The sequence below is a fragment of the Spinacia oleracea genome, chromosome 2 (genome assembly GCF_020520425.1).
Source record: "Spinacia oleracea cultivar Varoflay chromosome 2, BTI_SOV_V1, whole genome shotgun sequence".
Lineage (NCBI taxonomy): Eukaryota > Viridiplantae > Streptophyta > Magnoliopsida > Caryophyllales > Amaranthaceae > Spinacia > Spinacia oleracea.
The window spans coordinates 61,294,382-61,319,603 of NC_079488.1; the positions used below are offsets into that span (position 1 = coordinate 61,294,382).

General features: G+C 37.4%; 1 pseudogene; it reads right to left on the bottom strand.

The window, feature by feature from the left end:
* Positions 1–328: 328 nt before the first annotated feature.
* On the bottom strand, positions 329–18,990 carry LOC110787137 (RHOMBOID-like protein 8; annotated as a pseudogene).
* Between the last annotated feature and the right edge of the window lie 6,232 nt (positions 18,991–25,222).

The following is a 25,222-nucleotide window of genomic DNA, read 5'->3' on the forward strand; positions in this document are numbered from 1 at the left end:
TTCTGATAGGATTTAGAAATTGTCTTAAGTTGTAATCTATTCCATAACATTACCAATTGAGATAGTGTACAAGAAAACACCTATTCTTTTCCTCAAGAATCTGACTCTATTATTCGAGAATCAAGTATCAAAACTGTTGTTGCTTTTGTGCAAAGAACAAGTATTGAATTGATCTACACGATATGGGCATACTGGCATACATATAGTTATGTACTCTAACTTCTAACAAAAACTATAGTTTCCCTATCATCACACTTGATATACAACCAAAACTGCAGAATACATCGATTATGCACGATGGCACGAGCGTTTCCCTTAAAGGATATACTTAAGAGCAAATCATACTGCATAATTCCTTCAATCTTGTAGCTGAGACGTCAGTGAAAGGCAAGATCTTGAAGTTGTCATTTCGCAAGCACCTTAAAGCAGTCTGCCCCTTGAGTTCAGTGGTCTGAAATTCCTATCATCATAAAACAACATTAGCAGTGAGAAGAAATAGTTGTGTACAAATCATATACGGAGGAAAAGGAAGAAATGAAGTAGCATATATCACAGTTTCAATCAAGTTTTGCGCATACCTAGTACTTTAAACGAGAATATTAGTATACCAAATTTGTTACAAAGTACTCGACGTTTAACTTCTTTCTGTTAAATGAATATTACCTTACAAGCTGGAGTCTTCATATCGCATATCCACTTTCTCCAAGGGACACAATCAATATAGTGGTACCAACTGCATTACTTATTGCCATCTATACTGCTAAGGACTGCGATAATGAGGCCAACTACCATGCATTAAGAATCCGAACCTCATGTTAGATTAAAGATTTACGTGTTTGATTTATTTACCAAGTTACCAATGAGAAAAGAGCTCACATGATGATAAATAGGAAAAGATAGACAGTCCTTAAGACTGGTCTGTCCAACTTATCCTTCAATTCCAGAGACTTCTTCATACCATAGTCAAATAAACCTATGTAATGTGGGATTCCTAAGTTGTGGAGAGAAAAATAGGATATAACCAAGAAGTATTCCAGTAGTAAATCTTGCAATATTTGAAAAGTTATTGACGCATCCCTAGAGCAAAATTGATGGAAAAGACCAGGAGCAGCGCCATCACAGCTAAAACTGCACACAAATGCAGGCATTCAAAAATTTTAATATAGAAGCAAAGAATCAAGCAGAAGAATAATGTGTGGAGGTCGAAGAAGAACCTTATCTACATATGATCTCCAGTCTCGAATAAGCCCTGATACTGAAGCACCAATCAAACCAAAGAGAGCAGTAGGCGAGGAAAACTCAAGGATATTTCGGACAAAGAGTGTGGCAGTCAAACCACCAGCTAAGGCCGACAAAATGTAGATGATTCCAGGCCTCAGGCCGCCAGATGATCAAGGAATAGGTACTAATCTTGGTTTATAATTTTATTAACTGTTTCCCTTACATAGTTGCATAGTTTCGATTCTAAGGTCTTTGGGTATTTTTTTATTTTTTATTTTTTATGTTTAGTATGGAGCTCTTCGGAGGATAATTGGAGGAACATACAAGGATTTATTTAAGTCATATGTCAAAAGTATGCATTATCAACATTTCACTCGCTGTTAGATGTCTAACTATCAGTTATTCCAGACATGCACATACAAGGATTCCAAACATGCAGAACCGATTCCATCATTGTAACAATCAAAGTTCATATTCGGACAAAATTTTACTATTCCACTCTAATACATTTAGTACTAAGAAACCCCAAGGAAGTTGAAGGGGAAAACCCGTTACATGTTGTGCATCATCAGAATCTCAAGATCACTGGCATTGTGACAGGCTAAATCGCACTCCTATCAAAGATAAACCTAACGTTCACCAACTAAAAATATAGCAAGGGAAACAGGGATCATATCCACAGGGAAACAGGCGTTCTTTCTACTATTAAATTATTAATCTAGACTACTGGGAACAAGAGTTGGATTGATTTGTATAATAAACTAAAACAAGTAATCAAATCGGAAAATAACAATATTAAAATAATCTAGGGCAGCGGTTCACCATAAATGCAGACCGGGATTGGACAACGGACAATAACAATCAATTAACAATCATAACTAGGAAAACATGCATCTCTCGAATCTTATGAATTCCTTAGGATAGAACAACTAGCGGGCTGTCGCTACGTACTAGAAATAATTCCTATCTAATAGCCACAGACCAAAAACATCAGATTTATACCTCTCGGCGCATAATCTAAAGTTAATTAAACTCAAATCAAAATAGTCCGGCCGAACAAAATTGACGAGCAATAATAATAAGCTATAGAAATTATAATCAATCAATCAATAATCAAGTCCACATATAATCCCAATCATGCATTCATGGATCCCCTAAACCCTAGAAATTGAACTACTCACTCATGATAATAAATAACAACGCAATTAACATAATGGAAAACATGATTAAAGCAATGAATTAAATTAGAGCAAGAAATAATACAGAATTAAAGGACAATGGAATAATAAATCTTGAATCTTTGATTAAAATTAAAACTAAGTGTTTTGAGAAATAGAGAAAACTAGAAATAAACTAAGTATTCAAAACTAAAATAATAGATGTCACTAAAAATATAAGGGGCTAGTATTTATAGTTTGCCCAAAATAGAGCCCAAAATCGGAAGTAAAAACTCGCGAAATACGCTGGAGGTTGGCGTCGCCCGATCGGGCGATGTGCTCGATATTCGGCCCGATCGGGCAAAATTCCGCCCGATCGGGCGGTTGCAAAATGCCCAGAACAGCGCCCAGAATGACCGCCCAATCCGGATCGGGCGAAGCCCGCCCGATCGGGCGCGTGTTGAAACTGCACGATCCTTTACCTTCAAAACGTCATATCTCGTACGTTATTTGTCGAAATTAGGCGAGTGACCACTTGTTGGAAAGCTATTGAAGTCTAGAATCCAACCCGATTGGAATTACATCATTTGGAGTTGTAGAACTTGAGTTATTCTTAAAATAGTGGACTATAGTCATTTTTGTACTTCCTTCGTTATTCGCTTTGCTTCAAAACTCTTCAAACTTAATGTTTGTGCTCTCGAAAGTACATAATCTCTTGTATTGATTCAAATGAGTAGGAAATACACAAAAATATGCTAATTCCTACAATGATGAACCTGAAACTACAAACACACTACAAGGAGCACATTAGTACTAAAAATCGCTCCGAATAGCTCATTTGAGATCAAAAAGTACTAAGGGACGGGGGTAAAAACTCTATATAAAACACACATATCAAACTCCCCCAAGCTAGATCCTTGCTTGTCCCTAAGCAAGAAAATCATCGATGAATACAAGACCAACTTCACCCCCAACATATTTCAAAATGAAAAACATAATTCAAGGCAAAATCCAACGAGCATGCATCAATGTCAACCAATCAAATCCACCCAACCACAAATCCTCCCTAACAATCGTCATGCAAAGCAAACCACAAGTGCACAATGGAATTCAAGACTAGTGCTCACACACTCGTCATTCATTTATGTGGCGGATAAAAGATGTACCCGTTCGCTCTCCTCCCAACATATAAGTGAACAATGCCCTCCCAAACTCACAACACTCGTGTGTCTAGAAAAACATACACTCAACCTAGTAGTCGACTCGAAATGTGTCATGTCATAACTTGCATTGATAAACAACTATTTTCACATAAGTACGACTTTATGCACAAAGGTCGGAAGGTCTTCAAAGCTTGTAATGTTAGGCTTAAGTAAGGGTGCGGTAAGTTTGGGTATAATGTGAGCTTTAAAGCCTTGGCTTTGGGGAGCATAAATCCTAAAAACAACCATGATCAACCGATGTAATGACCATAACTCTCCCACTCAACACATGACAAAACAACAAAAAGCCAACACCATACTTTCTTGCCTTTTTTCCACAATTGTAACCAATCACTCATAAGGATATGAATTTGCAAAACTTGATTGAAACAATACTTTGAAATTTTTTATGAGAGTAATAAATTTTTCTCTTTCTTTTCCTTTTCAATCTCTCTTTTTTTCTTTCTTTTTAGAAACCTTCACATTTATTTTGTTCTTTCATCTCTTTTCATTTTCAACTCATTTTCAACAACAAACATGATAAGACGAACTCCTTTTTCAATACCCACTTTGTGCTCAAAATGTAGCACATTACAACTCCCTCACCTCACTACTATTAGCTCCCCCAAGCTAGGCTTGGGACTAGTAACCAATGGGGTTTTACAGGCTTGTAATGTGGCTAGTCACCGAATAAAGGGGCACAAGCAACAATATGGGTAGAAAAGGAGGGAACAAATGTATCTAGATTCATCTGAAGGCTACCTAAACAGAAAAATGCCTTCGTCCTCCACAATGTGCATGTATATGAGTAATAAAACACTACTAATAGTTGTAAATCAATACTCAAAATCAATGACACACCAGGAAGCTATTACACATCCTAACCAAGTCAACTAGTCAAGCACCAAGTCCACAAATAGTTAGTCAGAGTTGACTCGTATTAAGGCATCAAAGTAGTCGAATATCAAATCATGGCTAACACATCTACATTGCCCATCATCAAATACCAAGAATCAAAACAATTTCCAATCAAGGGGCACAGGGAAGCATGATTTTGTATTTATCGGAACGTATTTTTGTAATTTTTTTTTTCAAAAGCGATAAACTACTCTAGAAAGCAATAACACATACCTCCGCCAAGCCAAACTCAGCAATGTCCTCAGTGCTTCAAGGAGTGGAGATCGAGGGTCTCAATCTTCATTAAGCCCCTCCGGCTCCAACTCTTATGTGCCTCCCGCAAAGAGATTGGTTAGTAGATAACCAACGAACGAGCGTAGAAACTTGCCATGCGCACTCGCACAACTTTCGTGCAACAAGACATGCACGATAATCTGAAGGAAATATGTCCTTCACCCAAGGTGCATTAAGTCTAATGCCAAGGTTCAGATTAATTACGAACAATTAATTCAGTGAGATCAAGTGATCGGAACAGCTAGCTGGAGCAATGCTTCCGATCAGTGAGTTCTAATGGTTATTGAACTCACAACTTACTCTTGACTGAACCTACAAGGTCACACCAATGACACGTAACAGATCACCAGATTAAATGAATCGGAAATTCATTTAATAGCTTTTCGGGAATTAGTTGGAAACGTATTATACGATACGACCTTTGTCGAAATCGTATATCGTATCGCGAATATTCGTAAACTGGGCGACCGAATAAATCGTATCGTATGACGGTGATTCGTCGTATACGAAATGATAAATAATATATCGGAAATATATTAAATCGCGAATACGAAGGGCATCGGAGTTGCCGGCCCGTCGAGCCAAGCACGTAAGCGTGCAAGGCCCAACGAGCCAGCAAGCTCGCGAGCAAAGGCGAGCAAGGCCAGCCCAATGGGCGCGAGCACGCAACAGCACATCGCAGCAACGAGCGAGCAGGCCCACAGCCCAGCTGCTCGGCGCACGCGTTGTGGGCTTCAGCCTGCAGTGTGTCGATGGGCGCGGGCGTGCGGTCCGTGTGTGCTTGCGTGATGTCGCCGGTCAAGGCCTTTGGTTCTTGGCCGGTTACATCATTAATACAATAGGCATATTGTATTTTCCAACAACACACAATTCATATTACTCAAACCCTAGAGACAAAGAGAACCCTAATTCTCTCTATGCCTCCAAAGTGAGTTCTTCCCAAAAGCAAAGTATCTTGATCAATTGTCTAAGCTATGATAATCAAGACGGATCTGATCGTGTCGGTGAACCAAGTAGAGGAACGACAAGTGGAGTTCTTTGTTCGTGTTCGTTGACAGATTATTGTGGAAAACACGCTTCGAATGTAAGTTTGCTTAATCTGTGCTTTATACATGTTTCCTGGCTTTGGGGATTGTTCCGCACATGTTATTATGTTTAACTGTATTCCCCTACAGTGGTATCATGAGCCTTATGTATTCAAAGCATGAATTAGCATGATTTTTTTTTTTTTGCATCTGTCGAAAAATTTGGAATTTTTGTTGATTTTTCGGAATTTTTACGTATTATTGGATGAATTGCGTAATAATCAGGTCCGAAATAAAAAATCTTCGCTTTTTCGATTTTTAAAACCCTAATCTGATGGAAAACGATTTTCTAAGATCAACTCATGAGAATAGAATTGCGAAAACAGGCCTCGAAGTATCGTTTTTTGGGCGTTTTTGTTAATTTTTCATTAAAAATTAAAAGTGTCGGACAGTAATTCAATTAAAAGGTCGACCTAAACTACTCGGAATTGCTTGAAATTTTGACACAATGTTGCTGGGTACATGCTTGATCTATGGTAAAATTTCAGATTTTTCCGATAAGTATAAACCCTAATTTTGCCTTTACCCAATTCGTAAAATTTGAAACCCTGATTGAATTTTAATTAATTTTGGTTTAATAATTCGGTTAATTGGGAAAGGGGATATAATTTCATGGGTCAGTGGCTAATTTTAAAAATTATTGGATTAAAATTTGGAATGGTTTCGTTAATTTTAATCGCACTTAAACCAAATTATTAAAAATCTGAAATTTAATTGTTTATGAACGAATTAAAGCTTCGGATTTTATTAATTAAAAGTTCAAACTTTAATGTTGATTCGATCGTTCTTAAAAGTTTGAATATTGTTAGCCCTTGATTTATTAATTTTACGAAATTGGATTGTCGTTAAAGTTTATTAAATCGTTAAAAATCGTTGTTTTTCGAAAATAAAAATCGTAACTTTTTTGAAAAATAAAATTAATGCAAGTTCGTGAATTAAATTTAATTTTAATTAAGATGGTCCATATTACGAACCAAAGGCACGAACATGAGCATGGTGGACGTATGGCTCGTCGAGCCATACGAGGCCATTGTGCTTGGACCGAGCCGCATGCGACACGGGCAGCAGCAGCTACGCTGCGTGCCTCGTGCGTGCTGGGAAAGGAAGGGGCAGGCGGGTGATCTCGCGGGGCTGCGACGAAGCGAGGCGCAAGCCTTGCGACGTCCAGCACACACACGATGCACAACACGCACGCAGGGGCAGCTGCGCTGCGGGGACGCGGTGCGCGCGCGATGGGGCCTGGGGTGTGCGAGCCTTGCTCGTGCGCTCTTGGGCCTCACGCAAGGCACGGGGCTGGGCGCAAGCCTAGCCCGACTAAGTAATTGGACTTTTTTGTTAAAAATCGTTTAATTCGTTGGGCTTCGTATATTTGCATTAATTTGGGCTAACGGGATATTTAATTTAATATTTTATTTGCTTGGGCCGGGCCGCGAGTTTTAATTTAATATTTCATAATTAATTATCCGGAATAATTATTGGTTTGAGTGGGAGCCACTAATGAAATTAAAATGAAATAATTATTTTAATTATTTTCGTAGGTCGCATTATTTTAATTAAATTCAATTTTAATTAGAATAAAGTCTAAGGATTAATAATTTGGAAATTGATTAATCTTTTAGGACGCGTTTATGTGAACGTGAATTTTAATTAATTCACGTAAATACTTGCATATTAATATGGGCCATTCGTTTTTAGCCTACGAATGGGTGAATGCATAGAATATATATTTTATGTAATGCAGGTACTCCAAGTGACTAGTATGGCCAGTTTAGGATAGTTAAATACGGTCTGCGTACCGTTCTATCTTTGAATGTAAAGTTTTAAATATGGTCTGCGTAGCATGGAAATTTTGATGTAATTTTATTATTTTCAAGTATTTCTAAGTTTAGAACTTTAAGTTAGCATTTGAACGAAGATTCAAGACAATGCCAAGCTAACAAGGAGGTGATGAAGATTGGATGCTTCAAGACAAGATGTTTTGGGCCATACTAGATCACCATTTATTTATGCACTTCTATATATATATATATATATATATATATATATATATATATATATATATATATATATATATATATATATATATATATATTATGCGTGAATGTATGAATGTATGTATACTTTGCATGAACAGGTTGTTTCCTATGAATCGATTAGTTTTAAGTTCACTTAATAATCGAACCAGCATAGAAACAACTAGGTCCAAGTAATATTGAGTTTAAAAGTTGCCTTCCAAATCAACACTTACAAAAATCTAGGGATCTAAGATAGTAGGTTTATGCTAAAGCGAGGTGCTATTTTAGTTGACTTAGGTGGTAAGGCGTCCTAAAGGAGCACGTTGATTGTGGTTACAACTCAAACAACAATGGCATTAAGTTGTGGCAATGGGATAAATTATGGCATTAATTTATTAACCAAGAGTAATTTGGAGATTACTAGCAATAGGTTTTGCTTACCTAAAATCTTAAACTGCTTAAGACATGCTAAAGCTGCTTAAGGATTTAGGACTTTTGGGGTCTTGGAATCGTTTCATTCATTTTGGACCATGTTTTTGCTTTTTGCATGAATGAAATATTTTAATAGCTTTAATGATTGCATGTTTTTCTTTTATTTCAAAGTTATTGAATTGTATGAATGGTTATTTATTGCAAATTCTTTTCGATTGTAGTAATCAATATGGCCGCGATCAAAACAAAACTCAAAGTAACTGAAATTTTGGATGTAAAATTGAGCGTATCAGACTTTCTTGATTGGGAGAGGAAGCTTCGGCAAGTCCTCAGGTGGAACAACATTGAATATGTAGTTGACCATCCCATCCCCAACTATTACTCAAAGGATATGACTTCAGAAAAGCATTGTACGTGGGCAAGCCACGTGTCGCTAGTGATGGATCTTATTCTTGGCTCTATCCCCAATGATTGGAGTGCAAGGTTCGTTGCATACGAGCCATGGGCACTCCTAAGGCATCTTAGGGATATATGTCGTGGTAGATTCCAACATGTGGTCAACATGTCGACCAAAATGTTTTGGAATTGGTAAATTCATTTGAGGATCTAAAGCTTAACGCTCCACTGGGTTGTTGCTTTGACGTCGAAAGACAAAAAGCAAGGGAAAGGGTCATTGATCTTGAAATGACAGAACGGACGCCAATCAGAACTCATACAAAGAAAATGGTTGGGCTTCTCAACCGGCTTGAGTTACTTGGTGATCCATTCCCAGATTCTGCAGCTGCGGGAATACTTTTGAATTCTCTTCACCCTGGTTATAAGAAATTCAAACTACTCTATTTCTCCAAGAAAAGGGAGAATACTCTTAGTGAACTAATTTACTTGCTTCATCAGTACGAATTGGACTTTGTAAGTGATAAGCAAGCATCGCTAAAAGTAAAGAGTAAGAAAATCAAGAAAAGGTTCCGGGGAAGATCCAAAGCAAGGGTGCATCTCCATCTACTTCAGGAAGGAAAGTGGCGCCATCCAAGAAGAAGATGAAGAAGGATCGTTCTCCATCTACATCGCAATGCTTCAATTGTAATGAAATTGGTCATTACAAGCGAGATTGCCCCAAACTAAAGGAAGAGAAGAAGGACGGAAACGTTGCTTCTCCTTCAGGTATGTATGTTATACATTGTAATCTTGCTAATTCTACTTCTTGGGTATTAGATACTGGTTGTGGCTCACACTTATGTTCCAATTCACAGGGACTAAGGAGAAGTAGAAGGCTTGATAAAGGCGAGATGGATCTATGCGTGGGAAATGGAGCACGGATTGCTGCATTAGCCGTAGGATCTTATTTTATTTCTTTGCCTAGTGGGTTTGTTTTGGAACTAGAAAACTGTTACTACGTTCCTAGTATCACCAGAAACATTATTTCCGTTTCAAGTTTGGATTCTAAAGGTTTTAGTTTTCAATTTAAAGACAATAGTTGTTCTTTTTCATTGAATGGAATGTTTTATGGTTCAGCACAACAAGAAAACGGTCTTTATGTGCTAGATACGAGCAAACACATTTATAACATAAATACCAAAAAGGCTAAAACTGGTGATTCGGATCTCACATTTCTGTGGCATTGTCGATTAGGCCATATAAACATAAAGCGCATGGAATTACTTAAACGGAAAGGAATTCTAGAATCATTCGACTTAGAGAAGATTGATCAATGCGAATCTTGTTTACTTGGCAAAATGACAAAGAAACCTTTCCCAAAGGTGGGAGAAAGAGCAAGCGAACTACTAGGGCTAATACATACGGACGTATGTGGGCCTATGAGTACGAAAGCTAGAGGTGAGTTCAGCTATTTCATAACGTTTACGGACGACTTCAGTAGATATGGATATATTTACTTAATGAAGCACAAGTCTGAATCGTTTGAGAAATTCAGAGAATTTCAAAATGAAGTAGAGAATCAACATGGCAAGAAAATCAAAGCTCTAAGATCGGATCGAGGAGGTGAATATCTTAGCCACGAGTTTGATGACCATCTAAAAGAATGCGGTATTCTTTTTGAATTGACTGCTCCGGGGACACCTCAATGGAATGGAGTGTCGGAACGGAGAAATAGGACCTTACTCGATATGGTCAGGTCAATGATGGGTCATGCCGAACTTCCTTTACAGTTTTGGGGACATGTGTTGCAAACTGCAGCACTCACACTGAATCGTTCTCCGTCAAAATCTGTTGAAAAGACTCCATACGAATTATGGACTGGGAAACTTCCAAAGTTGTCTTTTCTGAAGATTTGGGGTTGCGAAGCATATGTCAAGCGATTAATTTCGGACAAGCTACAACCTAAATCTGACAAATGTTTCTTCGTTGGGTATCCAAAAGAAACTATGGGGTATTATTTCTACAACAAGTCAGACAACAAGGTATTCGTTGCTCGTGACGGTGTCTTTTTGGAAAGAAATCATATTTCCAAATTGACAAGTGGGAGAATAATAGACCTCGAAGAGATTCGAGACGAACAACGAACTCAGAACTCTTTAGAAGCAGTTCAAGTTGATGAACCTCCAAGGTCTTTAGAAGAGCCAGTGGGAGTAATTCCTCAAAACGTTGTTGCCCCTCGTAGGTCAAATAGAACTATTTTTCAGCCGGATAGATGGACAGGCGTCCTCTTGACTGAAAACTTAGACGTTCTCATATTGGATAGTGATGAACCTTTGACTTACAAGAAAGCTATGACGAGCCCAAGCTCCATTAAATGGTTAGAGGCCATGCAATCTGAAATAGACTCCATGTCTGAAAATCAAGTCTGGGATTTGGTTGATTTGCCGGATGGGTACACACCTATCGGATGCAAATGGGTCTTCAAGTTGAAGAAAGACAAAGATGGAATTGTATACATATACAAGGCTAGATTGGTAGCAAAAGGTTACAGGCAAGTTCACGGCTTTGACTACGATGAAACCTTTTCTCCAGTCGCGATGCTTAAGTCTATTCGGATAATCCTTGCGATTGCCGCTTTTCATGACTATGAAATATGGCAAATGGATGTCAAAACTGCCTTCTTGAACGGTGTTCTTGAAGAGACTGTGTTCATGACACAGCCGGAGGGTTTTGTCGATCAAAAGAACCAAGGAAAGGTATGCAAGCTTAAGAAGTCCATCTACGGACTAAAGCAGGCATCAAGGAGTTGGAATAAACGGTTTGATGAAGAAGTCAATAAGTTTGGCTTCATCAATCAGGACGAATCTTGTGTATACAAGAAGGTCAGTGGGAGTAAAATTGCATTCCTAGTCTTGTATGTTGACGACATACTGCTTATTGGAAACGACATTCTTATGTTGGAGTCTGTAAAGACTTGGCTCGGGAAGTGTTTATCAATGAAGGACTTAGGAGAGGCACAATACATATTGGGCATCAAGATCTATAGGGATAGATCTAAGAGGATGATTGGACTAAGCCAAAGCACTTACATTGACAAAGTGCTAGCTAGGTTCAATATGACGGAAGCCAAGAGAGGCCATCTACCCATGTCACATGGCATATATCTAAGCAAGAATCAGTGTCCCAAAACATCTGATGAGCGTAGAAAGATGAGTGGAATTCCATACGCTTCGGCTATTGGATCCATCATGTATGCTATGATTTGTACAAGGCCGGATATTTCGTTCGCACTCAGTGCAACGAGCAGGTACCAGTCAGAACCAGGTGAGGCGCATTGGACTGCTGCCAAGAACATCCTAAAGCACCTGAAAAGGACTAAGGATCATTTTCTGGTTTATGGTGGTACAGATGAGTTGATTGTTAAGGGCTATACGGACGCAAGCTTTCAAACCGACAGAGATGATTTCAGATCACAGTCTGGGTTTGTGTTTTGCCTCAACGGCGGAGCAGTAAGCTGGAAAAGTGCTAAGCAAAGCACTATTGCGGATTCTACAACTGAAGCCGAGTACATTGCTGCCTCAGAAGCAGCGAAGGAAGCTGTTTAGATTCGGAAGTTCATCGAAGAACTTGGTGTTGTCCCCTCCATTAAAGGACCAGTGGCTTTGTATTGCGACAATAGCGGAGCCATTGCCCAGGCAAAGGAGCCTAGGAGCCACCAGAAGTCCAAGCACGTACTGCGGCGATTTCATATACTTCGAGAGATCGTTGAAAGAAAGGAAATCGAGATTTGCAAGGTTGGAACTGACGACAACGTCGCGGATCCATTGACTAAACCGTTGCCACAAGTGAAACACAACGCACATGTAGCAACCATGGGAATCAAGCATGTTGGAGAATGGCTTTGATTTTCTAAGTATTGTTTTAGAACATCCGTTAGATCTATGTTTAAAACAATTGGTTTAACCATTTCATATTTATGAAATTTATTTATTTCATATTCATTTAATTGTGGTTTAGAATAAAATGATAAGTCCATGTGATTCAAATCATTCAAATGGGATGTCAAGATGGATTCTTCGACAAAGAAACACCCATAAGTGAACTTGAATATTGAAGTCACAAAGGATCCCTAATCCAGGTCATTGAAAGGTGGACAACCAATGACTAATGAAGATTAGATTGCAAGTAGATTACTTAGTTCTATTTCTTGAACTAGAGTGACTGGATGTCAGAATCTTTTGCATAGATACTTATTGGATCTTGTATCGGATTGACCATGAGAACGCTTTAAGAGATTAAAGTCATGTCATAAGTAGTTCTCATTAATGGTTATTAGAAACCGTTCCTCAGAACATGAGCGATTATGTCTGCTCGTTTGAGAATTAGTTCGCTTTGATACTAGCTAAACGTCGCACCGTAAAAGGAGGCTATAAAAGCAGTTATTGGGCGTACTATGAATCAAAGTGAGTGTTCATAGATTGCAAGAATGGATTGTCCTCCTATCTTTGATAGGATATGGTGTTGTTGTGTAACAAGGCCTCTCGGAGAGTTAGATACTGTAAAATGCATTGCCGTGCTCAGAATGGTTAGGCTTAACCTTCTGCAAAAGTTTGACAGTTGAACTCTGTAATCCAAGAAACACCTCTGAACCTAATAAGGATGGCTTGGATCCTACCTTATGTTCAGTAAGTAACACTAAGTGACAAAGGAATGTGGATGCACACTTGTCTGAATGACAAGTGGGAGATTGAAGGAAATATGTCCTTCACCCAAGGTGCATTAAGTCTAATACCAAGGTTCAGATTAATTGCGAACAATTAATTCAGTGAGATCAAGTGATCGGAACAGCTAGCTGGGGCAATGCTTCCGATCAGTGAGTTCTAATGGATATTGAACTCACAACTTACTCTTGACTGAACCTACAAGGTCACACCAATGACACGTAACAGATCACCAGATTAAATGAATCGGAAATTCATTTAATAGCTTTTCGGGAATTAGTTGGAAACGTATTATACGATACGACCTTTGTCGAAATCGTATATCGTATCGCGAATATTCGTAAGTTGGGCGACACGAATAAATCGTATCGTACGACGGTGATTCGTCGTATACGAAACGATAAATAATATATCGGAAATATATTAAATCGCGAATACGAAGGGCATCGGAGTTTCTGGCCCGTCGAGCCAAGCACGTAAGCGTGCAAGGCCCAACGAGCCAGCAAGCTCGCGAGCAAAGGCGAGCAAGGCCAGCCCATTGTGCGCGAGCACGCAACAGCGCATCGCAGCAACGAGCGAGCAGGCCCACAGCCCAGCTGCTCGGCGCACGCGTTGTGGGCTTCGGCCTGCAGTGTGTCGATGGGCGCGGGCGTGCGGTCCGTGTGTGCTTGCGTGATGTCGCCGGTCAAGGCCTTTGGTTCTTGGCCGGTTACATCATTAATACAATAGGCATATTGTATTTTCCAACAACACACAATTCATATTACTCAAACCCTAGAGACACAGAGAACCCTAATTCTCTCTGTGCCTCCAAAGTGAGTTCTTCCCAAAAGCAAAGTATCTTGATCAATTGTCTAAGCTATGATAATCAAGACGGATCTGATCGTGTCGGTGAACCAAGTAGAGGAACGACAAGTGGAGTTCTTTGTTCGTGTTCGTTGACAGATTATTGTGGAAAACACGCTTCGAATGTAAGTTTGCTTAATCTGTACTTTATACATGTTTCCTGGCTTTGGGGATTGTTCCGCACATGTTATTATGTTTAACTGTATTCCCCTACATAACCAACAACAACATTTGCATAAAGTCCGAATGAACTCTATGCCAGTAAGGAGTAGGATGCCTAAAGGAAGAAGAACAAAAAGAAAAAACAATAATAAAAGAAGAATAAGAAAAGGAAGGAAAAGAGAAAGTAGGCATACTCTCCTTATGGAAGTTTTTTTTGCGGAATATTGATTCTTCAACCTCAATAATCAATGAAATAGCTCTCTCTGTGTTTTGGAATTCATGGTGGGCAGGCTCTTCACCATATAGAGCTCTCTGCAAAGCATCCACCTCTTCTTTGTAAGTACTATAAGTATCTGCAAAAGATTCACAAAGAGGAACATACTCTATTGGGTCATTGGGCTTTTGATTTTCGTGGAGAGGAGGAAGATCCTCAAGCAAAGGTTTTATGGGGAAAGAGAAGGGGAGTGAGACGGTGTAAACGGGGCTAAGAATAACCCTTCTTGGACTTGGAATATGAGGGGTAGGGGTTGACACAACAACAAGGGTTTTATCAACTTCAACTTCCTCATGGACTTGCTCTATAACATATGGCTTTTCAGTTTCAACAAATCCTTCATTCATTGATCCAACAGTCACATCATCATCCTCCAACTCATCCTCAACCTCTGTTATAAGTTCCTCCCACTCTTGGTTGCCTATGGGTTCACTCAGTTGACCCCCATCCCCAACACAACTCGAATCATTATTTTCAATAATTTCTTGAACTTTTCTAAATCTCTCAAGATTTGCCTTACTAGATTTAATAATCTCATTAGTAGCCTCTTGAGATCTATTACACTGAATCACAATCTCAGAGTTTAATCTTCTTAATTCCTCTAAGAAGCTATCTCTGCTTTCTGATTCGGGTTGAACAGGATTGGGCAAGGGTTCACAATAATACACGGGAGAAGCAACAGTGGAATCATGAGGAAAAACATTGATATCCATGCAAGGGTTAGATAAGTCATTAGAATAGACATGATTATCATAAAAATTAGAATGCTCCTCATTATAACAAGCATTCAAGGGAGAGGGGGTAGAAACATGTAGATTATGCTCATAATTTGGATTAGCACATGTAACATGAATCGTCATTTCCCGCTCATACAAATCCTTTGCAAACCACATATAGTAATCCCACATATCATCCAAAGACAAGGCTCGAAAATCACCATTAAATCTACTTTCTATCACATTCCTTGTATACTCATTTAAACCACCATAAGCAAAACCACAAGAATCCCAAAGATTCAAATTGTGGTAACCAATAAAATCATTTAGCCTATCGAAATACACCCAAAAAAGGCTCATTTACGAATTGAGGGAAAGAATAATAATCCATTTTTTCAGGGGAAAAAAGTTTAAAAAAATAAAAAATAAACTGAATAAAATAAAATATATACATGGTCTCAAAGAACAGGAAGTTCTATGAGACTCAAGAAAATAATCTAGATCATAAAATTAGTAGCAGAAAATTAAACCGTTTCCCCGGCAACGGCGCCAAAATTTGACAGGCTAAATCGCACTCCTATCAAAGATAAACCTAACGTTCACCAACTAAAAATATAGCAAGGGAAGCAGGGATCGTATCCACAGGGAAACAAGCGTTCTTTCTACTATTAAATTATTAATCTAGACTACTGGTAACAAGAGTTGGATTGGTTTGTATATTAAACTAAAACAAGTAATCAAATCGGAAAAATAACAATATTAAAAGAATCTAGGGCAGCGGTTCACCATAAATGCAGACCGGGGTTGGACAACGGACAATAACAATCAATTAACAATCATAACTAGGAAAACATGCATCTCTCGAATCTTATGAATTCCTTAGGATAGAACAACTAGCGGGCTCTCGCTACGTACTAGAAATAATTCCTATCTAATAGCCACAGACCAAAAACATCAGATTTATACCTCTCGGCGCATAATCTAAAGTTAATTAAACTCAAATCAAAATAGTCCGGCCGAACAGAATTGACGAGCAATAATAATAAGCTATAGAAATTATAATAAATCAATCAATAATCAAGTCCACATATAATCCCAATCATGCATTCATGGATCCCCTAAACCCTAGAAATTGAACTACTCACTCATGATAATAAATAACAACGCAATTAACATAATGGAAAACATGATTAAAGCAATGAATTAAATTAGAGCAAGAAATAATACCGAATTAAAGGACAATGGAATAATAAAGCTTGAATCTTTGATTAAAATTAAAACTAAGTGTTTTGAGAAATAGATAAAACTAGAAATAAACTAAGTATTCAAAACTAAAATAATAGATGTCACTAAAAATATAAGGGGCTAGTATTTATAGTTTGCCCAAAATAGAGCCCAAAATCGGAAGTAAAAACTCGCGAAATACGTTGGAGGTTGGCGTCGCCCGATCGGGCGATGTGCTCGATAGTCGGCCCGATCGGGCGGTTGCAAAATGCCCAGAACAGCGCCCAGAATGACCGCCTAATCCGGATCGGGCGAAGCCCGCCCGATCGGGCGCGTGTTGAAACTGCACGATCCTCTATCTTCAAAACGTCATATCTCCTACGTTATTTGTCGGAATTAGGCGAGTGACCACTTGTTGGAAAGCTATTGAAGTCTAGAATCCAACCCGATTGGAATTACATCATTTGGAGTTGTAGAACTTGAGTTATACTTAAAATAGTGGACTATAGTCATTTTTATACTTCCTTCGTTATTCGCTTTGCTTCAAAACTCTTCAAACTTAATGTTTGTGCTCTCGAAAGTACATAATCTCTTGTATTGATTCAAATGAGTAGGAAATGCACAAAAATATGCTAATTCCTACAATGATGAACCTGAAACTACAAACACACTACAAGGAGCACATTAGTACTAAAAATCGCTCCGAAGAGCTCATTTGAGATCAAAGAGTACTAAGGGACGGGGGTAAAAAATCTATATAAAACACACATATCACATTGTGAACAACAAAATTCTTGAAGCCATTGGGAAAAAAGTGGCGAGTTTTCTTGTTTGAAGTCTGAACCATAACCAATGTTTGGCATCAAAGTAACTCCCTTGAACTTTCACCTCACTCGTGAAGAATTTCCTTTGGCCTATGCCAGTTAGTCTGTAGGGGGAAATCATTCAGATTAACAGGCAAATTAGAGAAAAGCAATTCTGAATCAAATAGGACAAGCTAATGTTTTTCATGGAAATTTTTCTCTTAAGACACACCCCATATAAGGGGAGCCCAATATATCTAGACTAGGCATTCTAATTTGAGTTAGTGGGGTAAATCTAATTATTAAATATTATAGAAAACCAAGATTTTATCAACTCTAAGTAGAGTGTTCACTTTTACACATCCCTTCATCCAATGTGAATCGATTGTGCGATAAGGTGATAATTGAAAGGTTGGTTTCAGTTGACTTAATCCAATACACAAGAATTGTCTATTGCTTGATGATGAACAAGAATCTTATACAGTTAGTCAGTTAAATAAGATATTTTAGCTGAGAAATTGTTGAAGTTCAGAATTATGGTAATAGCAGGAATTTAAGCATATTTTTTCTATGCAATTAACCAAGTAGCCTAATCATTTTCTAGGTATTCTCTCCTTGATTTCCTGTGAAATTTATTTGGCTCTTCTTCATCATAACTGGATAAGAGCTAGGTTCGAGTTAGTCAGGCAAATCTCAACTATTAAATCTTGTAGAAGACCAGGATTTTATCAATTCTACAAAGTAGAGTGTTCGTCTAACTCTAGCAGATCCAAACCGGAATAATTAAAAAGAAAATTTAATTTTTCTTGCCACCAATGATTAATTTCTTGAGTGAAACGATTACAAACTAAGTCCTAAATCTAACTTGTCGAAGATTCGAGAAACTAATTGAAATCAAACAAACCTTATCTCCTCTTAGATTCTAGCTCCTGAAGTTTTGGTTCAATCAATTCCCATCATTGGAGGTATTTCACTCCATTTGTCTTTATTTTCGGCATTCTCAACTGCACAATTCATCGCCCTACACTATAATACTAGTATATTGTGAAATTTAAAGTAGTAAAACTACGACCAAAAACCAAAGAATTATTTTCTTTAATTCATGTTCTATCTATTTCAAGGGATATTGGTAAATGGACAGGAATTAACAGAGAAAATATTTTCAAAATCTTCCGGATCATGGACAAGGACTGGAAGAGTTCATGACATAAGTGAATATTTTCGTAAACTCGATCGGCTGCCACAGCTTGACGAAAAATACAATTAAAAAAATCAGATTAAACCCAGAAATGGACATCGAATTCATCTAAAATGTTGAGTTTAGAAAAACATAAATATAGTAATGTATTACCTACAACCACAATAAATCAAAAATTCAAAAGGAAAGGCTCTATATAACATCATACCCACGGATGGAATTCTCAATAAATACTGAAATGAAACTAACAATAGCAGAAATGAATCAGAGAACAAATTCACAAGAAAGCAAAACTTTAATCAACATGAATTTGTGGTATTAAGAGAGAACGATTTCAAACCTTTAATCAACCTTAAACTCGACTCCATCTCTAACGAAGACTAGAAGGAAAATGAGGGTGAATGTATCAGACTCGACCCTATCTTTCGTAATGGGTGAAGCAACAGAGGAGGTGGTGAAGTTTGGTGATGGCAGTTGTCGTAGAGTTCGAGGGAAGAGAACACAGATCAGAGAAGGGAGGCGCAGGAGAGAGAGATTCAGATTGGAACAAGGGAGAGTGGGCGAGAGGGCAGAAACGTCATTGCAGATCAATAAGGGTAAATCAGTCAAAACACTATTCTTAAGAGAATTCTCATTTTTTGGAAGAAGGATTTTAAGGGCATGTCAGTCTTTTTACTATTCCAAAGAGCCATTTCTCATTTTTAAAATGTTTAATATTGTAAAATTAGCATATAGTAAACTCTACTATTACCCAACAACTTATGTTAATGGCCTACGGAGTACTTATAGAGTTATAGCTTAATTTTTTTTAAAGCATAGTTATAGAGGCAAATATCTATTATGTCAAAGCCATTATCTACTCTTATTTGAATTTGTTGATTTATAAAGTGGAGCGCTAAAAGCCGCCCCATATTACTCAAAACCGCTCCACTATTTTCCCTTATTTTACATTAGTACCCTTACTTAATCTTACTTTCCAATTCTCTTCCACCACCGCCGACCACTACCGCCGGCCACCATCGCCAGCCACTACCTCCGGCCACCACCGCCACCATCACGTCGTCGACGACAAAATGGCTAAGTCTTCACAAGAGGGTAATTTTTTGTCCGGATTTTTTTTAGAAACTTATGAATTTTTAGCTTGTACCATGGTACAGGGTTATAAATTTTAAGCTTGTACTATGGTACAGACTTATGAGTTTTTAGCTTCGACCATGGTATTGAATTATGCAGTTTAAGCTTGTACCATGGAAGGAGCTTAAAATTCACAAGCCCGTACCATGGAAGGAGCTAAAAATTCATAAGTCTCTATTTTTTTCCAAATTACATCTCTACCCTTTTAAAAGCAAGAACATGAAAACTAACATTATAATTAATACCTGTAATACCCCTGAAATCCTTCTTCAAAAAAATTTAATTTCTCTTAAGAATAGTGCACGGACAGAATTGCCCCGATGACTCACCTTCTTTGTTCCACCTTGTCTGCCGAATCAGTTCACAACTTCAATATCCTCCGCCCCTTTCATTCTTCTTCCTCCTACCACCATCGTCTCTTTCTCTCTCCCTTATCTCGCAATTCGGCGTTTGACCTAGGGTAATACTGGATTCTCTTCATAATTTGAGAGTTCTTGCCCAAATTAGGTATATCGATTCCCGATTTTCTCTCTTCTTTCCATTGTTTTTTAATTTTCTTTATCTCAATTTCGATTAGTTAGTATACTACACTTAATTGCTACATTTCTTCAATTGTTAGTTTAATATCAATTTCTGCAATTATATATTTTGTTAGATTTTTTACAATAGTATCTCAATTTGTAAGCTCGCTCTGTTCCTGTATTTCCCTATTGTGATGTTTTCTTCAATTTATTTTGAACTATTTCAATTTAGGGTTTCTATTTGAGTTTAATGTAGTAGTTTTCGGTTAATAATTAGAGTTGGTTGAACATGTGTTTGGTTTCTATGTGTTGGAATTGAGTTGGAATGGAGAAAATTTAATTTTGTTTCCATTTTTATTGTTTGGGCACTTCACATTTTTCATATCGATGGATAACCCAAGAAACTCCAATAATCAAGTGAATTATGAAGTATTATTTTGAAACATTCTTAAGAAAGTCAGTAAAATACACTATAGAAAAATAAAAAATGAATAATGCGGAATGGTGAATTGCCGTGCTTAGGGACTCTTGAAGAACTGAACTGGCTTCAGTTTCAGTACTTCAGCAAGCATTATACTCTGTCTGCTTTGTTTTCCTAAAAGCTTCTCATACCATGAAATTGTAACACTTACTTCAAAATGTAAAAAAAAAAAGAGTTTGTTTTTGTTCAACATTTTCCAGTTCAATTTAATCATTGTTTGCTATTTGTAAATTGTTCTGCGTAGCTGATACATATTTGTTAGGGATAACTCTGTATTATTTTTGCTTGTTTAGATTATTCCAATCTTTACAATGGTGATGATTATTTGTCTCCTCGTCAGCCCAAGTAGGAAATATTATTGACTATAGTGGATGCCAGTCTCTTGAATGCCAATCAACTTCTAGAATCGGTATATTGCTCATTCTTTCTACTTAAAAGTTCGTTTGTCGTCACTGTGACAAGGATTTCTAAATTATTTGAATTGAATTGGAGCTTAGTATTTGTGTAATATGTCACGGTTGTGATTATATTGTACATATTAGTAACACTTGTATATTTCGCCCCTGAGAATGATGTGGCTTGCAAATGGTGGTGAATACAGATTTGGGCTCATGTATATTTACATTACGAGATGAGTACTTGTTTCTTTTCCTCTTCTGCAGGTCCTGTGACACAGCTCACCAAGTGGAAGATTTCCGGTTTTTACTGCCCCTGGTTTTCCTTACAAGGAAATGATCAATTATTGTGAAGTTCTTATGATGGGTAAGCAGCAAACGATGTCCCATTTGATGACGGTCCAGAGACAAGAAAGCTTAATTAGCTTCTGCATCCAAAACGTTGACCTTGAGCTAACCAACAGGACAGTACCTCCGACAGTGGTAAGATATGATTCTTTGACTTAACTAATTTTTCGTATTGTTCTTTATCTGTTGAACTTTATCAGTACTTTTCTTTTTAGGGTAAAAATGCTTCAAAATTTTGTCAACTTTGAATTTCTTATGTGGGTATTGTTTGTTTAATTTGACATATTACACATATTAAGAATCGTTTAATCTAAACTCAAATGTACCTCAATAATTTTTGTATGCTTGCATGAATTGTATGAAATGCTTTGAATTTAATTTGGAGGTTGTTTCAATTAAATGGAATTTTTGTGCTCTGTCTAATGGTTTTTAGGGATCTATTGATTTGTCCATGTTTATTGGAAATTTTTACGGGGTTAAAATCGGCTATTTTCAGTAACAATGATAAATGTGTGTCTCACTAATTAGTAATGTTCGATTAGGACTTTCATTTCTTACTGGTCTTGTTTCTTTGGATTTATCAGGAAACAATCTGAACGGGAGTATTACTCCTAGCATAGGAGAGTTGACATCATTAACAGACTTTCTGGTAAAATACCTTCAACCCTACCGAACTGAGTACTTTGGAAATCTTGGATTTGTCGAACAATAAGTTAACTGGAAGAATTCCGATGGGTACTCAGTTACAGTCGTTTAATGCTTCAGCTTATATGCGGAATTCCGGGCTTTGTGGTGACCCGCTACCCAACTGCCCCGGGGATAACCCACATGTTAGTCTGATGAATGGAAATGGTAACACTCAACACAAGGAGAGTGATGATGATTTCCTGGATTGTACATAAGCGTGGTGCTTGGATTTATCGTGGGATTTTGGGGAGTTTGTGGAAGTCTGGTGATCAAAACGTCTTGGAGGCGTGATTATTTCCGGTTCTTTGATGACATGAAAGATAGATTCTATGCAGTTTTTACTGTGAACAAAACCACAGCTTCCAGGAATTCTTGAACCTTATTGGTAAATCTTTATCTTTTACTACATGTTGTATCGTTTTTTGTTTCCAGTTTTCTATTTTTTTACAAAATATGAAAATCACAAAAAGTAGTTTTCAGTTTGTTGTTGTCAGTTTTCAAAATTACCATGATTACTATAAGTATTATTATTTTTTAGTCCGTGAATCAATATAGACCATATGGCTTGTAAAAAACCAAAAACCAAAAACTAGAAGTGATACCAAACGAGCCCCTTAGTTACGTTGCCTGCGTTTTCAATATGTAACTCTTCAGTTCACTCAACTCTTATTTTCTGCAGAGGAGTGTTCTTGTAGTCTTGTTGCTGCATGCCTGCATGAGTTTTTTTACAGTATATAACAGCTCTCATTTGGGTATTAGGTGAGTAAATTTACAAATTTCCTGTTAATAAACTAATTACATTCTTAATTCTAATCGTATGGTCGTGTCCGATACTTGAACTCTTGAAGCATTAACTTTTCTCTTTCGATTTTCCTTTCTTTGTGTAGTAGCTAGAATATTTGGTGTTAATTGAGCATTCATTGGCAAAGTAGAGCAGATAAGGCCTTAGCAAGCTTGGACTGTTCTTTATCTGAAGATCAACATTTGTGTAAATACGATACTAGATTCTCCATAGTAGATTTTTTAGTTATATAATGAGGGGTCAAGGTTTGAAACTTCAAGATATTACTGAATATAAAGACATTCAATCAATACGAAGTATGTCACTGGCATCGTATATGCTTCAAATATATTATTTTTAGCTTGTATAATTAATACCTTTAAAAAACTTATCGTGTGTGACTGTGTCTTGTTCTGACTGGCCCCGGTGGCCCGGTGGAAGATTTTCCCCTGATCTTCTTGTATTATTGCAAGGAGGAAATTTACTACTTCCTCCGTCTCTTTTTGTTCTTTACGTTTGGTATTTTGCACACATTTTAACGAAGAAAAAAATTAATGTCCCAATGGAAAAGTGTGAGAGATTAAATGACACAATGAATTTATTTGATTAAAATAATCATTGGACATAATTTTGATATAGAAAGTTAAAGCATTTATGTGATAATATAAAAGGAAATGTAAAGAATATTTTGGGACACCAAAAAAGGAAAACGTAAAGAAAAAAAAGAGACGGAAGGAGTATTTAGTATGAGTATTACGCAATTTTTCCGTTTTTCATAAGCGCAAAAAGTAGTAATGTTGATAACATTCAATCTCAAATCTTATGTACCATCGAAACTTTAAATTTTACGGTGTTGGCTAATTGTCTTGAACATATGAGAAGAAAATAGTAAAATAAAAATATCTTTCATATGAAATCCCAATCTCATGCCAAAATGAGGAGGTTGAGTGGGCTGGGCTGGTGGTGGGCCGTGGAAAATACTAATATTTTGCTTGAGGATGTTTTTCTTTTTCCTCTGTTTTGTATGAGTGGGACGAGTGGCTTGTATTATTGTGAAATGTGCAACAGTACAACTCCCTCTGAAATCTGAATATAGGGTATTACTATTTGACACTTGTTTTCACTAGAAACGCCCAATTTGATAAATCGATGGGGGATTGATCCCATCTTTGTGAGATCATGTACGACTCTTTTCACAATAGCAAATACTAACTAACAATTAACATATTGAGAATATCTATCAACCATATTGAAAATAGTCAATATTGAGAATGATCATTCTCAATACTGTTATAGGACAAGATACTATAGCAGTATTGAGAATGATCTTGTCCTAGAGAAGTATCTATCAACCTGCTTCGCCGTTAGATGGTTTTCATCTTGATTATTTTAGTGCTTTTAGACCTCATGTTACTCATTCACCTACTTCTGATGTGATTGCTTGGGATCCCTCTGTTGTACTACTCTTAGAAAAAAGGCATCACACCTGCCGTGTTATTTGTTCAAGTATCAGTACTCCCAGTAATAATGTCGCCAACTGTCGTTTCCTGCTAGGGAAATTCTTGCTTCATTTATGTAAATAAAATCTTGTGATGGAAGTATATTGTTTATTTCAGTTGTGGTTGCAAACTTTTACCCGGATACAATAATACTCCATCCAGTCTTACAGTCTTACAGGTATCCGGTGGACAATTTTAAGCATTGTATTGATTAAGGAAATTATATACTCCGTAGAAGAAACCTGGACCAAATTTTTTACTGTTAATTTTCCTGAAGAATTTGAGAGCACATGTATTATTGGGGAGGGACAGTTGAAGAAAGCGGTTGATCTTTTCAAAACGGCATATAATGGCATATGAACAGATAAAGAGGAAATTTAATTTTAGGCATGCTTATGTGGAGTTCCCTAAATTTAGGTGACAATCCCTAAAAAGGAGGTGGCACAGTTAAAGATGCTATTATTCTTTTGTTGTCAAATGTGTCTGGTAGCTTCACTGCAGGCCTGCATCGTCCACGGCTTGCACCTGAAATCACAAAACATTGATATGGTGCTAATTCTGGTCAAAGAAGGTATATCTTTGCCTATTGTTGTTGCGAACCTACATTCTCGTGAAGTACTTTCTACGTAGTCTACTTTGAAGTGGGTCGTTATCGATGTTGTTGTAGTGGGAAAATCATCCTCTACAACAGGTCTGCTATGTGATGAAATGCACATTTTGAACTACAAGAGTGAATTGTTTGAGTTTTCAATGG